Here is a 13115-nt window from a genome sequence, read left to right on the forward strand (position 1 = left end):
AAAAATGTTGTTTTCAAATAAACAGTATGTTTATTACTATATGTAGATATGTTTATGCACAAATAATAGCCTAATGTAAAGTATAAAGCAAAACATCAGTAGGCCATTTGTAACTGAAAAACGAAAGCCTTTGGCCTTTAAATTGGCCCTATTTGAAATTCAATAACAAAAATATCAGTATTCACACTGGTGTATAAGGTGTATAAGCCGCGCACCTCCATTGGAAACAACAAACTTGTGCAAACTCTAGAAATACGCGATATGCGAACGGCCCCCAAAAGGCCGCCGTCATTTGAGATCTCCATCTGTTGATCTTCTTGCACAGACATGCTGGGTTCACCTGATTTGTTGACAAACGGGTTGCGGATCCATTCCATGGCAGTTCCTTCACTTGGCCTTTTTCCCTTGGCAAAGAAACTTTCCAAAGACGTCTGTTTCTTACTAATTTTGCTGCTTTAGGGTTAAATTTGGGCGCTAAAGTGACTGAGAGCGAGAGAATACGTTAATTTTTTTTAAATAAAAGACTTTTCAAAATAAAAGATTGTTCAGACTCAAATAATAAATTAAATGGAAATAATCAATGATTTCTCATGCAGCCTGGTATCAATTGATCCACGGACCACTGAGCTAGTGGGTGCCATCAAACTGGCACTCAAAGAATGGCGACATTGGCTGGAAGGAGCCCAACATCCTTTTACTGTCACCACGGATCATAAGAACCTCCAATAACTTTGAGATGCCAAACACCTCAATGCCCGCCAAGCTCGCTGGTCCTTATTCTTTGCACGATTCAACTATAGCATCACCTATCAACCTGGCCATAGAAACGTGAAAGCTGATGCTCTCTCTCGGATGCACTCTCCTAATCCTCATCATGATTCTCCTGAACATGTTCTTCCTTCTTCAGTCTTGATCGCTCCCATTTTGTGGCAACTGGATGAGGATATCCGCTTAGCCACAATAGAGATGCCAGCTCCTCCTGACTTTCCTCCTGGCTTTCTTTATCTGCCCACAAGATATTGCATACCACTTCTGGATAGTATGCACATCTCCCTCAACTCAAGATATCCTGGCAGCAGGCAAACCCTCTCGCTGACCAAAAATGACCCTTGATGTTGACCAGTACGTTAAGGGTCGCTCGGTCTGTGCCATCACTACAACTCCACGCTGCCTGCCTGAAGGTAAACTGCAGCCATTACCCATCCTCCGCTGACCCTGGACTCATCTGGGAATCGACTTTGCCATTGATCTGCCTCCATCACAAGGGTATACTACCATTCTAGTAGTAGTAGATCGATTTTCAAAGTCTTGTAAACTAATTCCTCTGAAATGTCTCCCAACAGCTCTGGAGACAGCAGAAAACCTTTTCCAACACGTCTTTCCAAAAGAGCAAGAGGGTATGGGACTCAGCTCACGTCCATCTTCAGCGGGCAGTGTGGAGTTATACCACTCACGCAAATCGTCACCGCTTACTGAATCCTACTTACCAACCAAAGGATAAGGTTTAGCTATCCACCAGAGACATCCGCCTCCGCTTGCCCTCCAGAGAGCTGAGTCCCCACTACCTGGGACCATTCACCGTACACTCCCGGATAAACCCCGTTACTTGCTGTCTCAACCTGCCACCACACTACAAAATCTCACCATCTTTTCATGTGTCACTCCTCAAACCATACACTGATCCTGTTTCCTGTTACAAAACTGCCAACTTCAATACCTCGTAGACTGGGAAGGCTTTGGTCCTGAGGAAATTTGTTAAATATGATATTAAATTCATCTTGTTGTCTATGTCTAACAACATATTCCCAAACTTTAGTCTTTTAAATTTACAGTATTGTTCTCAGGTAACAAGTTTTGGCTGAGCGCAACGATAAGTTAATAATTAATGTAACCACGTGCATTCTGTGTATTGACTGATTGCTTGCCTTTATTTCCTATAATGTATAAACTAATTGTATGTTATACTTTTATAATTTCCATTATTGATTATTAAAACTAATATTCAGCAATGTTTCAGGTATGTTTCGTATTTTCATTGAAAATGAAAGGAGGCAGTAATGGTATAGGCTCCATTGTGTTATAAATATGCATACAGTTAAGATGACGCTCATATAAATATGCAGCTACATGATGCCTCAACATTTTTGCTGTCTGTTGAGTTGCTAATATCAAACTGAAAATAGCAGCTCCTTAAATTATATTTTCATTTTATTGTAAGGAAAGTGAAAAAAACATAGCCAGGGTGATGTGAATAAGGTTATAAAGTACATTGTTTCCTTTGAAGATTTACCAAAAGTGTCCTTTTTTCCATATCAAACTTGCGAAGTCTGAACTTACAAGAAGAGGATGCAGGACTGAACTGTGTGTAGGCTACTTGATATTAAGGGAAAAGCCCCAATCAGATATCAAATATCTGCAGCCACGCCTCAGTTTTTAGATGTCTCCGTTTTCCCCCCATTCACACTGACATGGAGCAGCAGCGTTTTAGAATGAAATCGGCCTCTCCTGTGATTTCAAAATGCTCTGTTTTTGGCACTTAAAAACTCCGCCGTAGTGTGGACAGATGGCGTAACTGTAGCAAACGTTCATTCATTTTCTTGTCGGCTTAGTCCCGTTATTAATCTGGGGTCACAACAGCGGAATGAACCACAAACACTCATTCACACACACTCATACACTACGGACAATTTAGCCTACCCAATTCACCTGTACCACATGTCTTTGGACTGTGGGGGAAATCGGAGTACCCAAAGGAAACCCACACGAACGCAGGGAGAAACGCCAACTGAGCCGAGGATCGAACCAGCGACCCATCGACCTTCTTGCTGTGAGGCAACAGCACTACCTACTGCGTCACTGCTAAAAATTGCTTAAAATGAAAACGTATTAGTGCAAACAGGGCCTTAAACTCACTGCCTTTAGGCTTATAGAAGAGAAGAAGATTTGCTGAAGTTCATATTGAGAATCACACTGAATTAAAAAGGTCAATTGATTAATGATTGGTTTTGTTGGTAACACACTTGCGTGACTGTGTATTTTAGAAACTTTCATAAACATTCATCTGTACACTACCTGACAAAAGTCGTCACCTATCCAAGTTTTAGGAACAACAAATAATAACTTGACTTGTAGTTAATCATTTGGTATCAGAAGTGGCTTATATGAATGGCAAACATCTCTAGATTACACTTGTTTTACCAAAATAAAATATGATCATGCCTTGATTTTAAATAATTTAATTAGAACAATAAGGTCTGACTTTGCTTATTTAAATCAAATCAGTTCACCTTTACTTGTATAGCGCTTTAACAATGTAAATTGTGTTAAAGCAGCTTAACATAGAAGATCATAGTCAATTAAAACAGTATAGTTCAGTTTTCAGTGTTTAAGTTAAGTTCAGTTTAGCTTAGTTCATTGTGGTTAATAATCACTACTGAGAGTCCAAACACTGAAGAGCAAATCCATCGATGCACAGCTCTACAGATCCTGAATCATGCAAGCCAGTGGCCACTGGCGAGGAAAATACTTCACCAAATGGCGAAAGTGAAGAAGTAAATAACCTTGAGAGAAAACAGGCTCAGTTTAACACGACCATTTCTCCTATGGCCAAATGTCTTGTGCAGACGTCTGTGCCTGGAGCATCACAAGAATTAGTCACATGCTTGTCACTTCTACTTAGCAGCTGTTTAGAATATGGCCTGGTCCAGGATTATGAAACCTTGGGATCATCTTGTCACTGGTCTTGGATCGAATCAAATGGCGCTGCATAGTTTGAGGGCCTCGGGATGAGTATCTAGGTGGAAATAGAGAATAGATAATTCTGTTTCCAGGTGGAAATAGAGAATAAAGAGAACAATTACCGTAGCTGCTGTTCAGTGTACTGTATATAAACGAGATAAAAAACTGAGCGAATTTATGTATCATACCGCTAAGTGATGCATTGAGTGTATGCTTTACTAAAAACGTAAGTCTTTAATCTAGTTTTGAACTGCGAGAGTGTGTCTCAGACTCGGACAGGAAGGCTATTCCAGAGTTTAGGAGCCATAAATGTCACGATCGGGTCTTGAACCCGTGTCTCTGGTGTGGAAACCGGTGTGTATACCACTAAGTCACAGAGGCAGTCGTGTTGGATTCAAACGAAAACAATCCAAGAGGGAATCCAGAAAACAAGGATTTATTAAAAAAAAAAAAAAAAAAAAAAAAAAAAAGTCAACTTAGGTTCTTCTTAAAAATGAGGTAGCAAAACTAACAACTTAGGTTCTTCTAAGAATGAGGTATACAAAATATTCTAACAGTATAATAAACATGTAAAGAAAAGTCCACGAGGGGAGAAAACAAACAGATAATAATGCAGTCAGCAACAAGGAAAATAAAACACTCTTACTAGACGTAGCTCAGGAGATCAAGGGAACCGCAAGGCAAGTTCACCAGAGATGACTTAAAAACCGAGTGAGGAACACAGACAAAGTGACAACTTAAATACACTGGCTGGAACAAGTCACAGGTGATTAAAATTAAGTAAACAAGAACACATGAGGAAGAACAAAGACAGAGGGGAAACACGGGGACCTCTAGGGGAATCGAGACAAACTGCAGGATGGTGACAATAAATGAGAAGGCACGACCTCCTTTACTCGACTTTGCTATTCTAGGTACTACCATAAGCCCTGAGTTTTGAGATCTTAAAGAGCCGGTTGGATTGTAGCAAGACAGAAGTGTGGTTAGATAAACAGAAGCTAGATTATTTAAAGCTATAAAGGTAAGAAGCAATATTTTAAAATCAATACAAAACTTAACAGGCAGCCAGTGTAAGGAGGATAAAATTTGGGTGATATGGTCATATTTTCAAGACCTGGTAAGAACTCTGGCAGCTGCATTTTGTACTAGCTGAAGTTTATTAATAGAGGATGCTGGGCAGCTAGCAAACAGAGCATTACATAAAAGCGTGGACTAGCTTTTCTGCATCTGAGATGGATAGCATACTTCGTAACTTAGCAATATTTCTCAGATTAAAGAAGGCAGTTTTTGTGACATGGGGGATATGATTTTATTTTAAAAAGGTAAATTGATGTTGTGAGATCTGCTGTATACAGGATTTAGGCCCAATGAGTAATAATTCTGTTTTGTCTTAGTTTAAGAGAAATTGTTGGTCATCCAGTTTTTAACATCTTTAATACACTCATTTAGCTTAGACAGTTTACACGTTTCATCAGGTTTAGTTGAAATGTATAAATGAGTATCATCTGCATAGCAGTGAAAGCTGATACCATGTTTTCTAATGATGTATCCCAGGGGTGGCATGTATATTGTAAACAGCAAAGGGCCTAAAACTGATCCTTGGGGAACTGATACTTTATTGGGCTGACTTGTGAAATCTACCCATTAATATTCACAAATGTAATGTAATGGTCAACTAAGTATGACTTAAACCATTGTAAAGCCTGTACCTGGACACCTGTAGAATTGAAGTGATTAATGAGCATATTGTGGTCGATGGTGTCAAATGCAGCACTAAGATCGAGTAAAACTAATAGCGAGATGCACCCTTGGTCAGCAGCTAAGAGTAAATCATTGGTTATTTTCACAAATGCAGTTTCTGTACTGTAATAAGCCCTGAAACCTAACTGGAACACTTCAAAAACATTGTTCGTCTGCAGAATGGAGCATAATTGGGCAGAAACAACTTTTTCTAGTATTTTAGACATAAATGGAAGATTTGAAATAGGCTTATAATTAGCTAAGTTGCTGGGGTCCAGTTGTGGTTTATTAATGATAGGCTTAATAACAGCTAGCTTGTAAAGATTTGGAACATGGCCTAAAAATACAAAAAGAGTTTATAACGTTAACAAGAGGTTCTCCTATTACAGGTAGCAATTCTTTCAGTAATTTAGTTGGAATTGAGTCCAACATACACGTAGCTGGTTTAGAACTATTTATAATTTTGTCTAGCTTTTCCTGTTCTATGATTTTAAAGCACTGTAGGTTATTTTGATTCAGTGGAATGTTTACTGAATCTGAAGTATAAGACGGTGCAGAAAGTTTAACATCATCTATTTTATCACTGAAAAAATTCATGAAGTTGTCACTATTAATTTGCAATGGGACATTTTGTTGCAAAGATGACCGATTATTTGTTCATTTAGCAATGGTGCTAATAAAATAAAAATCTAGGATTGTTATGATTATTTTCTATCAGCTTAGACAAAAGTCTTGTCACTTAGTAATAATGTACAGTATAGAATATAAAGTCATGGTGCAGTGGAAAAAAATGAATATTGTTTATGACTCCCATTAGCTTGGAGGACTGCATCTATTCATCCATACATAAATGACTAAAATAACAACTTATTAATAAAGTCATCTGGAATGGCTAAGACAGCGTTCTTGCAGGACCACCAGAATTCATCAAGATACTTTTGATTCATCTTCAATGCCTCCTCTTTCAACTTACCCCGGACATGCTTAATAATGTTCATTGTCTGGTGACTGGGCTTGCTTCTTTGCTTTTAACAACTATAGACGCTTTTCCACTATCGTGCCGAACCGTTCTAAGAACACTTCGGTATGGTTACGGTTGTTTCTTTTCTTTAAGCCTGGAACAGCGCGGCACGATTACAAACCGTTCTCAGCCAGGACAACGATGCTGAACTGTGCTGACAGATTCTGTGAGTTGACGTCGTGGCTCTGTTGCCAAGCTACCACAGCAGGCTCAGCGGAAGCACGATAGTCATCAGACATTAGGCTTGTGCTGTTTTTCGGTAATGCGATAAATCACGGTAATAAATATGCACGATATTGTTATCGCGGGCACTTCAAAATACCGTGAAAAATAATAGATCTGAATTTATATTTTAGAACGCGCATTAGCTTATTTTCCATCAACCGCTTGAAGAAACACTGCGTATATGCTGTGCAGAAGTGATGCGCACTCTGATGTAAACAATGCCCACATGTAGAAGCACTGTGTGCACGCAGTGCGCGCCGCCGCTGCCACCGCACTCTAATCCTCACACGAAGAAGCAGCATAGCGGAAGGAGGAACGCTGCCGACAATTTATCCCCCTTCAGCTTATTTTCCATCAACCGCTTGAAGAAACACTGCGTTTATGCTGCGCAGAACTGATGCGCACCCTGATGTAAACAATCCCCACATGTAGAAGCACTGTGTGCACGCAGTGCGCGCCGCCGCTGCCACCGCACTCTAAACCTCACACGAAGAATTTATCCCCCTTCAAAAAGGGTAAAGTCAGAGGTTTGGAAATATTTTGGGTTCCAAAAAAATGCAGAGGGATTGCTGATCGAAGACGGTTTCCCTTTGTGTAAAACATGTGGACGAAAAGTGGCTGCTAAACACGGGAACACGTCTAACATGTTCGCTCATATTCGCGACAACCATCCACTGCAGTTCAGGGAGATAAAGGTAAGACCAAGTGTGCCGCAAGCCTACGTTTGAGTGAGGGTTTCGGCCGTTAGATCGCCCCCTGGGGGCTGGCTGCAGTACAAGTCATAAAGCCCGCCTCCTCCGTGTTAATGAAGGAGACTTGAGCCCAAATAAAAAAAAATATTACACTTGCAATAAAATGTCCCGAAAGATGGTTCTGATCGATTAAGGCACTGGTTATTGTGCTGAAATAGGTGCAGATCTTCATTTTTGTAAACAGTTTGTTTTTAGCAGTAATTTAATGCTGGGCGTGTCATCATGATTGACAGCTGTGATTGACAGTTTCTCAAAGCGCGGCGTCTGAGCTTCGGCAGGAGACTGAAGTAGACTGAAGTGTTATTATTCGATTTCTGTGTTATTTTACCATGACAAAATGAGTTCAGCAGTAAACTATAGTTTCTGACATACATGATCCTGGTGGAACACTGTTTATTCGCTAAGTTCAGGGCTTTTTTCGGGCTTTATTAGTTTGCTGATACACGCCTAGCCACCCAGATAGCAAAACACAGTTCCGGCTAGATTCTCGCCTGCCGGAGACTTATCTCTTAGAGCTCAGACTGACTAATGTTACCTCTGCTGGACCTACTCCGGATGCCTGGACTCACCACCCAATTCCAGCCCGAGTCAATCGAGCCAGATGCGGCGGCCGAGTGAGCAGGCGCTGCCGCATGCGAGCCGGAATCAGCCCGCGACGCCGCGAGTAAGTTATGCGCTGTGGCCTGGAGCTGGCGCGATTGAATATATAAAACCCTCATATTTGTTAACGTTATTACATCCATTTGTGTTGATATGACAGCAAACGCATGCTGAGAAGTTCGGGGGGCGTGATTGATTTTACATAAAGCGTTTGATTGGAAGCTCGACTCTGCTCATTTTCGCGGCTCCTCCTCTGGCTCCATCAGACAATCCTTCTGCGCATGTCTGGCTCCAATTTCAGCAGTCTTTTGCGACAGTTTGTGCCCGTCAAGCAGGCGTTTTGCCCTCAAGGCGTTCAATGGGAAAAAGGGCTGTCGCGTCGTCCATATTTTTTACAGTCATTGGGTAAGACACTTCTTTTCTCATGCTGAATACCACATAAAACACCTATTTGAAAGACAGGATGGCAAAATTACGTTAACTTATTTCAATTTGCTGCATGTTGCTTGCTTCCATGTAACGTTAGTTTAAGAGTTAGCATGAACTCCTCTTGCTACACTTAAGTTTGCGTCTCTTAATTTAACAACAAAATACAATACTCAGCTAAAAGTAAGTTCTGTAATTAATAATGGAAATTAGGCAGAATAATTTGATTTTAAGCTAAAAAAGGAATGCAACACAATCATACATTTTCACACAGTGCGAGTAAACTTGATGTTTACATGTTTACAAGAGAGTACAAGTAAAGTGCAAAACTTAAGCTCATCATCGTGTGTTTTCTATTACTAAAATATAGTATGAAATGACAGATGCATTTAGTTGAAAGTTGGAACTTGGGTTATTTTTAACCTAAAAACGAAAATTTACTCTGCTTGTATTCTCTGTCTGAACAGCATCTTTATTTAAATTATCAGAGGTATGAAGTAATATTTTTCATTCCTATTTTACAGAGTGGCCATGCATCTAGCAGTGCTGGTTCATCTTCAGCTGAAGCCATCGTTCAGCCAACAGTTCAAGAGGCATTCCAGCGCCAGGCTTCATATGGACCTTCATCATGGAGCAGGAGGGTAAGGGCAGCATAAAGTCAAAGACTGAAGCTGAGATCAAACTGTATCTTTCTCTGCCACTAATAAAATCAGAGGCAGATCCATTGCAGTGGTGGAGTTTGCATGCTGAAGAACTTCCTCATCTTGCTACCTTGGCTAAGTTTGTCTGCATTCCTGCAACAAGTGTTCCTTCAGAGAAGGTATTTAGTGCCAGTGGACATATCCTCTCACCTCAGCGTTCAAAGCTCAAGCCAGAAAAAGTGAACATGCTCTCATTTTTGCACTTTAATCGAGGACTAAAATATGCCAGGCAGCCCAGAAGAGATACCAGGAATTGGTTGAAAATGTTTATTATTGATTCTTTAAAAATAGTTTTTTTGCTCTTAAATCTATTTAAAAACATATAACAAATGTTGTTCTTTTGCAGTTTGCACATTCACTTTGATATAATTGCTCAAGTTTACTTTTATAGTGTGTATTGTTTTATTTATATTTATTTGTATTTAAATGTTTGAAGTACTTTCAGAAGTGAATTACTAATCACATTCTTATGAAGATCTTTTATTTATTAAAGTTATTATTTTAAGTTATTAAGTTATGTTGATAGAAACACTATCAGTTGCCCTCTGCTCAGCTCAAATCAGCTCATCCAATCAGCCAAGTTGTGTCAAAGTCAAACTAGCTCAACCACAACTTAAGAAATCAGACATTATGTCTGATTTCATGGCAATTAACGGTAAAATCGTAGAAGAGATGGTGCAAATTATAAAAACATCAACCTGCAGTCTTGACACGCTCCCCACATCATTCTTCAAAACGTTGTTTACCTGTTTAGAAATGGATCTTCTAAAAGTGGTAAATGCTTCACTTTCCAATTTTTCCAAACTCACTTAAAACTGCAGTTGTTAAACCCCTCTTGAAGAAGAGCAACCTGGATAACACCCTACTGAGCAATTAAAGGCCAATCTCAAATCTCCCTTTCATTGGCAAAATCATTGAAAAAGTTGTTTTTAACCAGGTCAACAAGTTCTTAAACTTCAGGGGGTGTTTAGACAATTTTCAATCTGGTTTCAGAGCACATCACAGTACAGAGAGCGCTCATAAAGATAATCAATGATATACGCCTAAATACAGATCTTACCTTGAAGGGAGAGGTTACTATGTCAGTATAGGTGATCATAGGTCGAGGTGGACACCCATGACGTGTGGAGTCCCACAAGGCTCGATTCTGGCACCTCTCCTGTTCAGCCTTTATATGCTACCTCTGAACCAAATAATGAGAAAGAACCAAATCTCCTACCACAGCTATGCTGATGACACTCAGATCTACCTAGCCTTACTGCCCCATTGACACCCTCTGCCAATGCATTGATGAAATGAGCAATTGAATGTGCCAAAACTTTCTTCAGTTAAACTAAGAGAAAATGAAGTCATTGCATTTGGGAAAAGAGACGAGGTTCTCAAGGTAAATGCGTACCTTGGCTCTAAAGGTCAAATGACAAAAAATAAGGTCAAGAATCTTGGTGTGACTCTGGAGTCAGATCTGAGTTTCTACAGTCATGTCAAAGCAGTTAGTAAATCAGCATACTATCATCTCAAAAACATAGCAAGAATCAGATGCTTTGTTTCCAGTGAAGACTTAGAGAAAATTGTTCATGCTTTTATCAGCAGCAGGGTGGATTACTGTAATGGACTCCTCACTGGCCTTCCCAAAAAGACAGTCAGACAGTTGCAGCTCATCCAGAACGCTGCAGCCAGAATTCTGACCAGAACCAGAAAATCAGAGCACATCACACCTGTCCTCAGGTCTTTACACTGGCTCCCAGTTACATTCAGAATAGAGTTTAAAGTATTATTACTAGTCTATAAATCACTAAATGGCCTAGGACCTCAATACATTACAGATATGCTCACTGAATACAAACGCAACAGATCACTCAGATCTTTAGGATCATATAAACTAGAAATTTCAAGGGTTCAGTCAAAGCAGGATGAATCTGCCTTCAGCCATTATGACCCCCGCTGCTGGAATCAGCTTCCAGAAATGATCAGATGTGCTCCAACATTAGGCACATTCAAATCAAGACTGAAAACACATCTGTTTAGCTGTGCCTTTACTGTATGAGCACTGTGCTACGTCCGAGAGATCGCACTATTATGTTTTTCATTTTCTTTTTCATTCTTTTATAGCCTATTTTAACTCATTTTAATTTGTTTCTATCTGTTTTTAATAATTTTTATTGTCTGCATTTTATGTTCCTAAACTTGTCTTTTTTATTCCTGTTTATGTAAAGCACTTTGAATTGCCACTGTGTATGAAATGTGCTATATAAATAAACTTGCCTTGCCTTGCCTATTTCGTTGACTTAAATACAATTAACCATCTATGATATAATTACTAATGCTGCATCTATAATCTTAAAATAATAAATTAGCCTATTGTTTTATTTGTGGCTAGAGTTTGATTAATTTGATTAAAATCCTAGGCAATGAGACCTTTAATTCGCCTGACTTGAGTTTGTGTTTATTGCATGCAGCGCTGTTTTTGATAGCACAAAACTCTGAGAGATCCGGGAGAGAACTTTACCAGCGACTACATGAACCGATGAAAGACTTTTTTTCCTGCTGCGCATGGAGTAAAGCGAATAAAGACACACTTAACATCATCATTGTCCGAATTCCGCAACATTGCTATATTCATGGAATACACAAACTTAGAACAACTGTTTGAACATTGAGGAATTAACTGCACATTTTAATTCAAAGCCCAGACTTCTTGTTCATTTAAAACCAGCGAGACCACAAAGGACGGTTACGGCGTGTTGTAATGTTGGCCGTCCATGTCTTCGGTAAAAAGACTTTCTTTAATAGTTTTTGGAAAGCTTTACGGAGTGGCACTGTAGCTGTCCAAGGTACTTGTATGATTTATATTATAGCCTATATAAGCACTTGCCAAATTAATGAATTAATTAAATAAATATGGATTCTTAAATGACGGTATTGCTTTGACTCAAAAAATAACTTTTGACAAATGTTTTATAAAAATAAAATAAGCTTTTTTCATCATTTCAGCTTTGGGCCATTATGTGATTAAGTTAAACATAATTTTGACATTTATGGGGGCATGTAACATGTTTCTGCGTTTTCGTTTTTTTTGTTCTTGGTGATCTTTAATATATACTGGGCAGCTGCTTAAAATATTTTCTAAAACGTCAAGCTGGGATTTATCTATAGCTTGTTAGTTAAGTATTAAGACAAAAAATAATTAAAATAACAAAAATAAAATGATAAAAATACAAAGATAAAAGAGCAGCATTTTGCTAATAATAATAGTCCTTCATATCCTGCTATATATGTGTTGTTTCATATTCGTTTTTATTTCACTTGCTGCATTTGTTATTTAATGTTTGAATACTAAAACAAATAACAGCCATTGCTTAAAAGGTTATATTTTACCATCAAAATGTAGTATATTTTATATCATTATCAACTTTTGATATAAAACGCTGTGTAATTTAATTGATTGTTAAAAATGAAATAATTTAGGTGCTATTTTTTATAGTGAAAGTGCCCTCTCACTTTTGACAAGGCCTGTCAAAAAATATATTTCTGCCACTATAAATACACTCTTATTGTTGCCTTATCATTGTTTAATTTTCTGTTATGTTCAGAGATCTTAAATATATTATTTATTTCCCCTCCAGTAATTTTCAATTATCACGTTACATTTTGGTCATTTAAAATAAAATTTAGCCAGAGCAGCACAACAAACCTCTAAATAAATTATGGTGCCATCCACACTGCAGATCTCTCGCACAGCCCCCCATACTGAATGTAACCCCGAACCATGATTTTTCCTTCACCAAACTTGACTGATTTCTGTAAGAATGTTGGGACTATGCAGGTTCCAATATGTCTTCTGCAGTATTTATAATGATTGGAATGTAGTTCAACAGATCATTCATTTGAAAAATCTACCTTTTGCCTACCTTT

Source organism: Danio rerio, chromosome 18 (genome assembly GCF_049306965.1).
Source record: "Danio rerio strain Tuebingen ecotype United States chromosome 18, GRCz12tu, whole genome shotgun sequence".
In the NCBI taxonomy this organism is placed as follows: Eukaryota; Metazoa; Chordata; class Actinopteri; order Cypriniformes; family Danionidae; genus Danio; species Danio rerio.